We start from the raw sequence: 12,295 nt of genomic DNA, 5'->3' as shown, positions 1-12,295 counted from the left end.
GGGCCCACATACACTCAGTGGTACAGAGTTTTTCTCAAGTCTATGGGTCTATTGTGATGCTCTCAGGCTTGCATCACCCAGCCATTGTGATGGGGAGGGGTGTCATTTTGCAAGCACCCTGGAGCATGAATCTGTATATCTTCAAATATAATTGGCATTAAACCAAACCCTTTAGGACCAGATCAATACAGCAGCAAAGAATGCTTATTCATTGTTGTTTCCCTCTTCATTTCATACCACCCGATATTTAAATGGTGTTTGGACTTTCTACCCTCTGACATAAGGACATTTGGTATGGCAAACCTTTGACTAGATGTCCTAATCAATGGTTTGATTGACTCTCCCTTTGCACTTGCTTCAGCAACACATGTACTAATATTGGAATGATAATGTGAACATTTAATTGTCCCCTGCTCTAAAGGATGACACGCACATTCGTAAAGCATTCACTATTTTTGGCACATGACAGGACAGAAACTTTCTTAATTTGCAAGTCTTTATTTTTTAATACATGTTTTTTTAATGAAGATTGAAATTGTATGTTCATACATATTACACGACAACACAATACATTTTGCGCCAAATTCAACACTCATGCCTCAGGAGCCTTTTACTTGTGAGTCCTATTGACTGAATGAACAGCCCCCTCTCCTTCAATTTCTTGACTTGTACTTTTAGAAGTGGCACGCTTCTTTTGTTTTTTTATCCCATTTTACCAAACTCGGTATTATCAGTTTCCACCTTGTTGTGCACTCCAGCGTAAACTGCTTTAAGGTGCTATTTGCAAACATTGTTCTGAACTACAGCTTTACTTGCTTCTAGGCCTTAATCTTTAATTGGGGCTGAGCAGTGTACTCTGGCTTTGGCTGCTTTTAGTTGGTTGGTTTCTTTTTTGATTTCTGTAACTTTCAAAGAGTCCCATTGTGAAATACCGTTGTCAGAATGTGCTACAGTGCATGAAAACTTAAAATAAATGGTTGTGAGAGGGGGAGGGAGGGGGCGGGGGGAGAAAGAGAGCGGGCAGGAGGGGGGAAGGTTAAGGAGGGAGGGAGAGAGAGAGAGAGAGAGAGAGAGAGAAAAAACAAAGAAAATATGGTATTCGGGGGGGGCTATGTTTTTACATGGAAAAGATTTTAGGCTTTTAATCAAGTGGAAAGAGGCTCTGTGGCTGGTATCTCAGCCTGTTGATGCTTTGTTGAGTTGCTTGGAACATGCAACAAAGGTGACCTGAAGCACTCCCGACCAGGTTGCATGTCTCTAATTTACTGAAATCCCACAGACCTCCTCCGTGTGCCACAAAGTACCTGAGCTCTGCAGTTGTTCCCCACAAGTCGCCAAGCTCCCCAGATTTACTTTCTCAGAGTTGCTAGTTACTGCTACCCTACCTCGACCACTATATTTTCCCCAGATACTTGCTACTGTGCAGAAAGCAGGGCTAAGAGAGAGGGAGAAGGGGTGTGCCTATGCAAATCATCTGCCAGGATCATTCCTGGGAGGTCATTCCATCCCACCAAATGACACCCGAGCAGCGGCACATAATTTGGAGAACAGAAATATTCGGACAGGCCACAAAGCAAAGGCTGGGCCGTTGATTGAGGAACCCTTTAGCCATGTCTCCCTAAGTTACCGAGGTCCAGAAAAATTCCACCCTCAGCTCTCATAGAGAGGTCCTTGGCCGATCGTGGCCGATCAGGGCCGTGAAGGGTCGGGGTGACTGCACACTGCCTCACCTTTTCACTGCTTTCTACAGCGGTAATGCTTTTGCAGAAGGGACCTGTACAAGTGATTTTATTCTGCGCTGTGGGAAAGTGACATTTAACCACTGGCATTAACCAAACGACTTGCGCTGCTCAACGCACATACATGCAGAGAAATCATTTCATGTTTTTTGGGGAAGGTCTAGAGGGTCCTGCTGATTATTTATGAAGCTGTACGCTACTCTTGCTTTTACAGAGAGTCTTCCCTGCCCAGGAATGTTTAAGGCATACTGTATATCCCTCCCTTACAATGAAAACTCTGTTAAAAGCACAGAGGTACATAGGAATGGATCTGTTAAGAAATGAAACGAAAAACCTGGACAAAATGTCGAAACGGGTAGGATTTGGACTTAGCACATCTGACTGTGAGTCAGTTAATTGTATCTCTTCACCCACTGACCCCCTTTCCTTTTGTGTAATCCTTTTGCTCTCAATAGGATTTTCCAAAGTGGCTTTCATATAAAAGATCATAGACCTGCATTTTGTGGCACACAAGCCTCATATCCCGTTGCTCTTTATAAATTCACATCATCTCCCACCAATACAAGCTGTAAAAGATTTTCAGGGCTTAGCCAAGCAAACTAGACTCGGGTCGAAGGTTAAGCAATCCTTAAATCAGCAGCAGAGTTAACATTGAAATCAGCCTCAGAATCTCTTAAAGGATGGTCCAACATCTGTTGCTTGCAGCACGCAATGGGGCAGCCTGGGTGCTGACAGCTTAAGCCAGCTCCTGTTCTTGCCTTGTCCTTGATCCAGCCATGGGCCCACATGCACTCAGGGGAATAGAGTGTTTCTCGTGTCTATGGGTCTGCCGTGATGCTCTCACGCTTGCATCACCCAGCCTTCGTGATGGGGAGGGTGTGTCAATTTGCAAGCACCCTGCAGCATGAATCTGTTTATCTTTAAATATAATTGCCATTAAACCAAACCCTTTAGGACCGGATCAATACGGCAGAAAAAGAATGCTGATGTATTGCTGTTTGCCTCTTAATTTCATACCATCCAACATATAAATGGTGTTTGGTCAATGATTTGCCATATCAAATGTCCTTATGTCACAGGCAGAAAGTTCAGAGGTCCTAATCAATGGTTTGGTTGGCTCTCCCTTTGCGCTTGCCTTAAGGCGCCAGCACCAGAGGCTGCCCGATTGCGCCCTGAAAGCAACCAATGTTGACCCATCCTTTAAGAGATTCTGAGGCTGATTTCAATGTTATTTTTGCTGCTGATTTAACGATTGCTCAACCTTCGACCCACGTCTAGTTTCCTTGGCTATGCCCTTGACATCTTTTACAGCTTGCATTGGTGGGAGATGATGTGAGTTTATCGAGAGCAACGGGATATGAGGCATGTGGGCCATAAAAAACAGCTCTGGGATTTTTTTTTAATAAGAAAGCCCCTTTAAGTAGGGAACTTTGGATGGACAGCCCTGCTGAGAGCAAAAGGATTACACAAAAGATAAGGGGGTCAGTGGGTCAAGGGATAGCACATCTGACTGTGAGTCAGTTTATTGTTAGTCCAAATCCTACCTGTTTCAACATTTTCCCAGGCTTTTTGTTTAATTTCTTAACAGATCCATTCCTATGTAGCTCAGCAACACATGTACTAATATTGGAATGATAATGGGAACATTGAATTGGCCCCTGCTCTGAAGGATGACACGTACATTTGTAAAGCATTCACTATTTTTAGCACATGACGGGACAGAAACTTTGTTAATTTGCAAGTCTTTATTTTTTAATTCATCTTTTTTGATGAAGATTGAAATTGTATGTTCATAGGGGCTGACGCCTGGGCAGCGGCAGGCAATTTGGAGAACAGAAATATTATTCATACATATTAAACAACAACACAATACATTTTGCGCCAAATTCAACACTAATGCCTCAGGAGCCTTTTACTTGTGAGTCCTAGTGACTGAATGAACAGCCCCGTCCCCTTCAATTTCTTGACTTGTACTTTTAGAAGTAGCACGGTTCCCATTCGACCAAATTCAGTATTATCACTTTCCCCATTGTTGTGCACGCCAGCGTAAACTGCTTTAAGGTGCTATTTGCAAACATCGCTCTGAACTACAGCTTTATTTGCTTCTAGGCCTTTATCTTTAATTGGGGCTGAGCAGTGTACTCTGGATTTGGCTGCTTTTAGTTGGTTGATTTCTTTTTTGATTTCTGTAACCTTCAAAGAGTCCCATTATGAAATACCATTGTCAGAATATGCTACAGTGCATGAAAACTTAAAATAAATGGTTGTGAGAGGGAGAGGGAGAGGGGGAGGGAGGGGGCGGGGGGAGAAAGAGAGCGGGCGGGAGGGAGGAAGGAGGGAGGGAAGGAGGAAGGGAGAGAGAGAGAGAGACAGAGAGAGAGGAAACAAAGAAAATATGGTATTCGGGGGTTGGGGGGCTATGTTTTTACATGGAAAAGATTTTAGGCTTTTAATCAAGTGGAAATGGCTCTGTGGCTGGTATCTCAGCCTGTTGATGCTTTGTTGAGTTGCTTGGAACATGCAAGGAAGGAGACCTGAAGCACTCCCAACCAGGTTGCATGTCTCCAAGTTACTGAAATCCCACAGACCTCCTCCCTGTGCCACAAAGTTCTGGGCACTGAGCTCTGTAGTTCCCCACAAGTCGCAAAGCACCCCAGATTTACTTTCTCAAAGTTGCTAGTGACTGCTACCCCACCTCGACCACTATATTTTCCCCAGATACTTGCTACTGTGGAGTAAGCAGGGCTAATAAAGAGGGAGAGGGGGTTTGCCTATGCAAATCATCTGCCAGGATCCTACCTGGCAGGTCATTCCATCTTACCAGCTGACACCTGGGCAGCAGCAGGTAATTTGGAGAACAGACATATACGGACAGGCCACAAAGCAAAGGTTGGGCCGTTGATTGAGGATCCCTTTAGCCATGCCTCCCTAAGTTACCGAGGTCCAGAAAAATTCCACCCTCAGCTCTCATAGAGAGGTCCTTGGCCGATCGTGGCCGATCAGGGGAGTAAAGGGTCGGGGGTGACTGCACACTGCCTCACCTTTTCACTGCTTTCTACAGTGGTAATGCTTTTGCAGAAGGGGCCAGTACAAGTGATTTTGTTCTGCGCTGTGGGAAAGTGGTTAATGTCAGTGGATAAATGTCAAACTACTTGCGCTGTTCAACACACATACATGCAGAGAAATAATGTTATGTTTTTTGGGGAAGATCTAGAGGGTCCTGCTGATGATTTATTAAACTGTCTGCTACTCTTTCTTTTACATAGAGTCTTCCCTGCCCAGGAATGTTTAAGGCATATTGTATGTCCCTCCCTTACAATGAAAACTCTGTTGAAAGCACAGAGGTACATAGGAATGGATCTGTTAAGAAATGAAACAAAAAGCCTGGAAAATGTCGAACCAGGTAGTATTTGGACTTACAAAAGACGGACTCACAGTCAAATGTGCTATCCGTTGACCCACTGACCCCCTTACCTTTTGTGTAATACTTTTGCTCTCAGTAGGGTTGTCCAAAGTTCTCTTCTTAAAGCGGCTTTCTTATAAAAAATCCTAGACCTGCTTTTTGTGGCACACATGCCTCATATCCCGTTGCTCTTGATAAACTCACATCATCTCCCCCCAATACAAGCTGTAAAAGATTTCCAGGCCTTATCCGAGCAAACTAGACGTGGGTCGAAGGTTCAGCAATCCTTAAATCAGCAGTAAAGTTAACATTGAAATCAGCCTCAGAATCTCTTCAAGGATGGTCCCACATCTATTGCTTACAGGGCTCAATCGGACAGCTTCTGGCACTGATGCCTTAAGCCACTTCCTGTTGTTGCCTTGTCCTTGATACAGCCATGGGCCCACATACACTCAGTGGTACAGAGTTTTTCTCAAGTCTATGGGTCTATTGTGATGCTCTCAGGCTTGCATCACCCAGCCATTGTGATGGGGAGGGGTGTCATTTTGCAAGCACCCTGGAGCATGAATCTGTATATCTTCAAATATAATTGGCATTAAACCAAACCCTTTAGGACCAGATCAATACAGCAGCAAAGAATGCTTATTCATTGTTGTTTCCCTCTTCATTTCATACCACCCGATATTTAAATGGTGTTTGGACTTTCTACCCTCTGACATAAGGACATTTGGTATGGCAAACCTTTGACTAGATGTCCTAATCAATGGTTTGATTGACTCTCCCTTTGCACTTGCTTCAGCAACACATGTACTAATATTGGAATGATAATGTGAACATTTAATTGTCCCCTGCTCTAAAGGATGACACGCACATTCGTAAAGCATTCACTATTTTTGGCACATGACAGGACAGAAACTTTCTTAATTTGCAAGTCTTTATTTTTTAATACATGTTTTTTTAATGAAGATTGAAATTGTATGTTCATACATATTACACGACAACACAATACATTTTGCGCCAAATTCAACACTCATGCCTCAGGAGCCTTTTACTTGTGAGTCCTATTGACTGAATGAACAGCCCCCTCTCCTTCAATTTCTTGACTTGTACTTTTAGAAGTGGCACGCTTCTTTTGTTTTTTTATCCCATTTTACCAAACTCGGTATTATCAGTTTCCACCTTGTTGTGCACTCCAGCGTAAACTGCTTTAAGGTGCTATTTGCAAACATTGTTCTGAACTACAGCTTTACTTGCTTCTAGGCCTTAATCTTTAATTGGGGCTGAGCAGTGTACTCTGGCTTTGGCTGCTTTTAGTTGGTTGGTTTCTTTTTTGATTTCTGTAACTTTCAAAGAGTCCCATTGTGAAATACCGTTGTCAGAATGTGCTACAGTGCATGAAAACTTAAAATAAATGGTTGTGAGAGGGGGAGGGAGGGGGCGGGGGGAGAAAGAGAGCGGGCAGGAGGGGGGAAGGTTAAGGAGGGAGGGAGAGAGAGAGAGAGAGAGAAAAAACAAAGAAAATATGGTATTCGGGGGGGGCTATGTTTTTACATGGAAAAGATTTTAGGCTTTTAATCAAGTGGAAAGAGGCTCTGTGGCTGGTATCTCAGCCTGTTGATGCTTTGTTGAGTTGCTTGGAACATGCAACAAAGGTGACCTGAAGCACTCCCGACCAGGTTGCATGTCTCTAATTTACTGAAATCCCACAGACCTCCTCCGTGTGCCACAAAGTACCTGAGCTCTGCAGTTGTTCCCCACAAGTCGCCAAGCTCCCCAGATTTACTTTCTCAGAGTTGCTAGTTACTGCTACCCTACCTCGACCACTATATTTTCCCCAGATACTTGCTACTGTGCAGAAAGCAGGGCTAAGAGAGAGGGAGAAGGGGTGTGCCTATGCAAATCATCTGCCAGGATCATTCCTGGGAGGTCATTCCATCCCACCAAATGACACCCGAGCAGCGGCACATAATTTGGAGAACAGAAATATTCGGACAGGCCACAAAGCAAAGGCTGGGCCGTTGATTGAGGAACCCTTTAGCCATGTCTCCCTAAGTTACCGAGGTCCAGAAAAATTCCACCCTCAGCTCTCATAGAGAGGTCCTTGGCCGATCGTGGCCGATCAGGGCCGTGAAGGGTCGGGGTGACTGCACACTGCCTCACCTTTTCACTGCTTTCTACAGCGGTAATGCTTTTGCAGAAGGGACCTGTACAAGTGATTTTATTCTGCGCTGTGGGAAAGTGACATTTAACCACTGGCATTAAGCAAACGACTTGCGCTGCTCAACGCACATACATGCAGAGAAATCATTTCATGTTTTTTGGGGAAGGTCTAGAGGGTCCTGCTGATTATTTATGAAGCTGTACGCTACTCTTGCTTTTACAGAGAGTCTTCCCTGCCCAGGAATGTTTAAGGCATACTGTATATCCCTCCCTTACAATGAAAACTCTCTTAAAAGCACAGAGGTACATAGGAATGGATCTGTTAAGAAATGAAACGAAAAACCTGGACAAAATGTCGAAACGGGTAGGATTTGGACTTAGCACATCTGACTGTGAGTCAGTTAATTGTATCTCTTCACCCACTGACCCCCTTTCCTTTTGTGTAATCCTTTTGCTCTCAATAGGATTTTCCAAAGTGGCTTTCATATAAAAGATCATAGACCTGCATTTTGTGGCACACAAGCCTCATATCCCGTTGCTCTTTATAAATTCACATCATCTCCCACCAATACAAGCTGTAAAAGATTTTCAGGGCTTAGCCAAGCAAACTAGACTCGGGTCGAAGGTTAAGCAATCCTTAAATCAGCAGCAGAGTTAACATTGAAATCAGCCTCAGAATCTCTTAAAGGATGGTCCAACATCTGTTGCTTGCAGCACGCAATGGGGCAGCCTGGGTGCTGACAGCTTAAGCCAGCTCCTGTTCTTGCCTTGTCCTTGATCCAGCCATGGGCCCACATGCACTCAGGGGAATAGAGTGTTTCTCGTGTCTATGGGTCTGCCGTGATGCTCTCACGCTTGCATCACCCAGCCTTCGTGATGGGGAGGGTGTGTCAATTTGCAAGCACCCTGCAGCATGAATCTGTTTATCTTTAAATATAATTGCCATTAAACCAAACCCTTTAGGACCGGATCAATACGGCAGAAAAAGAATGCTGATGTATTGCTGTTTGCCTCTTAATTTCATACCATCCAACATATAAATGGTGTTTGGTCAATGATTTGCCATATCAAATGTCCTTATGTCACAGGCAGAAAGTTCAGAGGTCCTAATCAATGGTTTGGTTGGCTCTCCCTTTGCGCTTGCCTTAAGGCGCCAGCACCAGAGGCTGCCCGATTGCGCCCTGAAAGCAACCAATGTTGACCCATCCTTTAAGAGATTCTGAGGCTGATTTCAATGTTATTTTTGCTGCTGATTTAACGATTGCTCAACCGTCGACCCACGTCTAGTTTCCTTGGCTATGCCCTTGACATCTTTTACAGCTTGCATTGGTGGGAGATGATGTGAGTTTATCGAGAGCAACGGGATATGAGGCATGTGGGCCATAAAAAACAGCTCTGGGATTTTTTTTTAATAAGAAAGCCCCTTTAAGTAGGGAACTTTGGATGGACAGCCCTGCTGAGAGCAAAAGGATTACACAAAAGATAAGGGGGTCAGTGGGTCAAGGGATAGCACATCTGACTGTGAGTCAGTTTATTGTTAGTCCAAATCCTACCTGTTTCAACATTTTCCCAGGCTTTTTGTTTAATTTCTTAACAGATCCATTCCTATGTAGCTCAGCAACACATGTACTAATATTGGAATGATAATGGGAACATTGAATTGGCCCCTGCTCTGAAGGATGACACGTACATTTGTAAAGCATTCACTATTTTTAGCACATGACGGGACAGAAACTTTGTTAATTTGCAAGTCTTTATTTTTTAATTCATCTTTTTTGATGAAGATTGAAATTGTATGTTCATAGGGGCTGACGCCTGGGCAGCGGCAGGCAATTTGGAGAACAGAAATATTATTCATACATATTAAACAACAACACAATACATTTTGCGCCAAATTCAACACTAATGCCTCAGGAGCCTTTTACTTGTGAGTCCTAGTGACTGAATGAACAGCCCCGTCCCCTTCAATTTCTTGACTTGTACTTTTAGAAGTAGCACGGTTCCCATTCGACCAAATTCAGTATTATCACTTTCCCCATTGTTGTGCACGCCAGCGTAAACTGCTTTAAGGTGCTATTTGCAAACATCGCTCTGAACTACAGCTTTATTTGCTTCTAGGCCTTTATCTTTAATTGGGGCTGAGCAGTGTACTCTGGATTTGGCTGCTTTTAGTTGGTTGATTTCTTTTTTGATTTCTGTAACCTTCAAAGAGTCCCATTATGAAATACCATTGTCAGAATATGCTACAGTGCATGAAAACTTAAAATAAATGGTTGTGAGAGGGAGAGGGAGAGGGGGAGGGAGGGGGCGGGGGGAGAAAGAGAGCGGGCGGGAGGGAGGAAGGAGGGAGGGAAGGAGGAAGGGAGAGAGAGAGAGAGACAGAGAGAGAGGAAACAAAGAAAATATGGTATTCGGGGGTTGGGGGGCTATGTTTTTACATGGAAAAGATTTTAGGCTTTTAATCAAGTGGAAATGGCTCTGTGGCTGGTATCTCAGCCTGTTGATGCTTTGTTGAGTTGCTTGGAACATGCAAGGAAGGAGACCTGAAGCACTCCCAACCAGGTTGCATGTCTCCAAGTTACTGAAATCCCACAGACCTCCTCCCTGTGCCACAAAGTTCTGGGCACTGAGCTCTGTAGTTCCCCACAAGTCGCAAAGCACCCCAGATTTACTTTCTCAAAGTTGCTAGTGACTGCTACCCCACCTCGACCACTATATTTTCCCCAGATACTTGCTACTGTGGAGTAAGCAGGGCTAATAAAGAGGGAGAGGGGGTTTGCCTATGCAAATCATCTGCCAGGATCCTACCTGGCAGGTCATTCCATCTTACCAGCTGACACCTGGGCAGCAGCAGGTAATTTGGAGAACAGACATATACGGACAGGCCACAAAGCAAAGGTTGGGCCGTTGATTGAGGATCCCTTTAGCCATGCCTCCCTAAGTTACCGAGGTCCAGAAAAATTCCACCCTCAGCTCTCATAGAGAGGTCCTTGGCCGATCGTGGCCGATCAGGGGAGTAAAGGGTCGGGGGTGACTGCACACTGCCTCACCTTTTCACTGCTTTCTACAGTGGTAATGCTTTTGCAGAAGGGGCCAGTACAAGTGATTTTGTTCTGCGCTGTGGGAAAGTGGTTAATGTCAGTGGATAAATGTCAAACTACTTGCGCTGTTCAACACACATACATGCAGAGAAATAATGTTATGTTTTTTGGGGAAGATCTAGAGGGTCCTGCTGATGATTTATTAAACTGTCTGCTACTCTTTCTTTTACATAGAGTCTTCCCTGCCCAGGAATGTTTAAGGCATATTGTATGTCCCTCCCTTACAATGAAAACTCTGTTGAAAGCACAGAGGTACATAGGAATGGATCTGTTAAGAAATGAAACAAAAAGCCTGGAAAATGTCGAACCAGGTAGTATTTGGACTTACAAAAGACGGACTCACAGTCAAATGTGCTATCCGTTGACCCACTGACCCCCTTACCTTTTGTGTAATACTTTTGCTCTCAGTAGGGTTGTCCAAAGTTCTCTTCTTAAAGCGGCTTTCTTATAAAAAATCCTAGACCTGCTTTTTGTGGCACACATGCCTCATATCCCGTTGCTCTTGATAAACTCACATCATCTCCCCCCAATACAAGCTGTAAAAGATTTCCAGGCCTTATCCGAGCAAACTAGACGTGGGTCGAAGGTTCAGCAATCCTTAAATCAGCAGTAAAGTTAACATTGAAATCAGCCTCAGAATCTCTTCAAGGATGGTCCCACATCTATTGCTTACAGGGCTCAATCGGACAGCTTCTGGCACTGATGCCTTAAGCCACTTCCTGTTGTTGCCTTGTCCTTGATACAGCCATGGGCCCACATACACTCAGTGGTACAGAGTTTTTCTCAAGTCTATGGGTCTATTGTGATGCTCTCAGGCTTGCATCACCCAGCCATTGTGATGGGGAGGGGTGTCATTTTGCAAGCACCCTGGAGCATGAATCTGTATATCTTCAAATATAATTGGCATTAAACCAAACCCTTTAGGACCAGATCAATACAGCAGCAAAGAATGCTTATTCATTGTTGTTTCCCTCTTCATTTCATACCACCCGATATTTAAATGGTGTTTGGACTTTCTACCCTCTGACATAAGGACATTTGGTATGGCAAACCTTTGACTAGATGTCCTAATCAATGGTTTGATTGACTCTCCCTTTGCACTTGCTTCAGCAACACATGTACTAATATTGGAATGATAATGTGAACATTTAATTGTCCCCTGCTCTAAAGGATGACACGCACATTCGTAAAGCATTCACTATTTTTGGCACATGACAGGACAGAAACTTTCTTAATTTGCAAGTCTTTATTTTTTAATACATGTTTTTTTAATGAAGATTGAAATTGTATGTTCATACATATTACACGACAACACAATACATTTTGCGCCAAATTCAACACTCATGCCTCAGGAGCCTTTTACTTGTGAGTCCTATTGACTGAATGAACAGCCCCCTCTCCTTCAATTTCTTGACTTGTACTTTTAGAAGTGGCACGCTTCTTTTGTTTTTTTATCCCATTTTACCAAACTCGGTATTATCAGTTTCCACCTTGTTGTGCACTCCAGCGTAAACTGCTTTAAGGTGCTATTTGCAAACATTGTTCTGAACTACAGCTTTACTTGCTTCTAGGCCTTAATCTTTAATTGGGGCTGAGCAGTGTACTCTGGCTTTGGCTGCTTTTAGTTGGTTGGTTTCTTTTTTGATTTCTGTAACTTTCAAAGAGTCCCATTGTGAAATACCGTTGTCAGAATGTGCTACAGTGCATGAAAACTTAAAATAAATGGTTGTGAGAGGGGGAGGGAGGGGGCGGGGGGAGAAAGAGAGCGGGCAGGAGGGGGGAAGGTTAAGGAGGGAGGGAGAGAGAGAGAGAGAGAGAAAAAACAAAGAAAATATGGTATTCGGGGGGGGCTATGTTTTTACATGGAAAAGATTTTAGGCTTTTAATCAAGT

General features: G+C 43.8%; 3 non-coding genes across 3 annotated transcripts; all 3 read left to right on the top strand.

The window, feature by feature from the left end:
* Positions 1-352: 352 nt before the first annotated feature.
* On the top strand, positions 353-457 carry LOC138570839 (U6 spliceosomal RNA). The gene has a single exon (XR_011303861.1). It is a non-coding gene; the product is annotated as a U6 spliceosomal RNA (small nuclear RNA).
* A 5,475-nt stretch (positions 458-5,932) lies between these two features.
* Positions 5,933-6,037, top strand: LOC138570838 (U6 spliceosomal RNA). The gene has a single exon (XR_011303860.1). It is a non-coding gene; the product is annotated as a U6 spliceosomal RNA (small nuclear RNA).
* A 5,467-nt stretch (positions 6,038-11,504) lies between these two features.
* Positions 11,505-11,609, top strand: LOC138570836 (U6 spliceosomal RNA). The gene has a single exon (XR_011303859.1). It is a non-coding gene; the product is annotated as a U6 spliceosomal RNA (small nuclear RNA).
* Positions 11,610-12,295: the final 686 nt, after the last annotated feature.

The sequence above is a fragment of the Ambystoma mexicanum genome, chromosome 2q (assembly GCF_040938575.1).
Source record: "Ambystoma mexicanum isolate Mex_15411 chromosome 2q, UKY_AmexF1_1, whole genome shotgun sequence".
Lineage (NCBI taxonomy): Eukaryota > Metazoa > Chordata > Amphibia > Caudata > Ambystomatidae > Ambystoma > Ambystoma mexicanum.
This window is presented reverse-complemented; position numbering and strand designations above follow the sequence as displayed.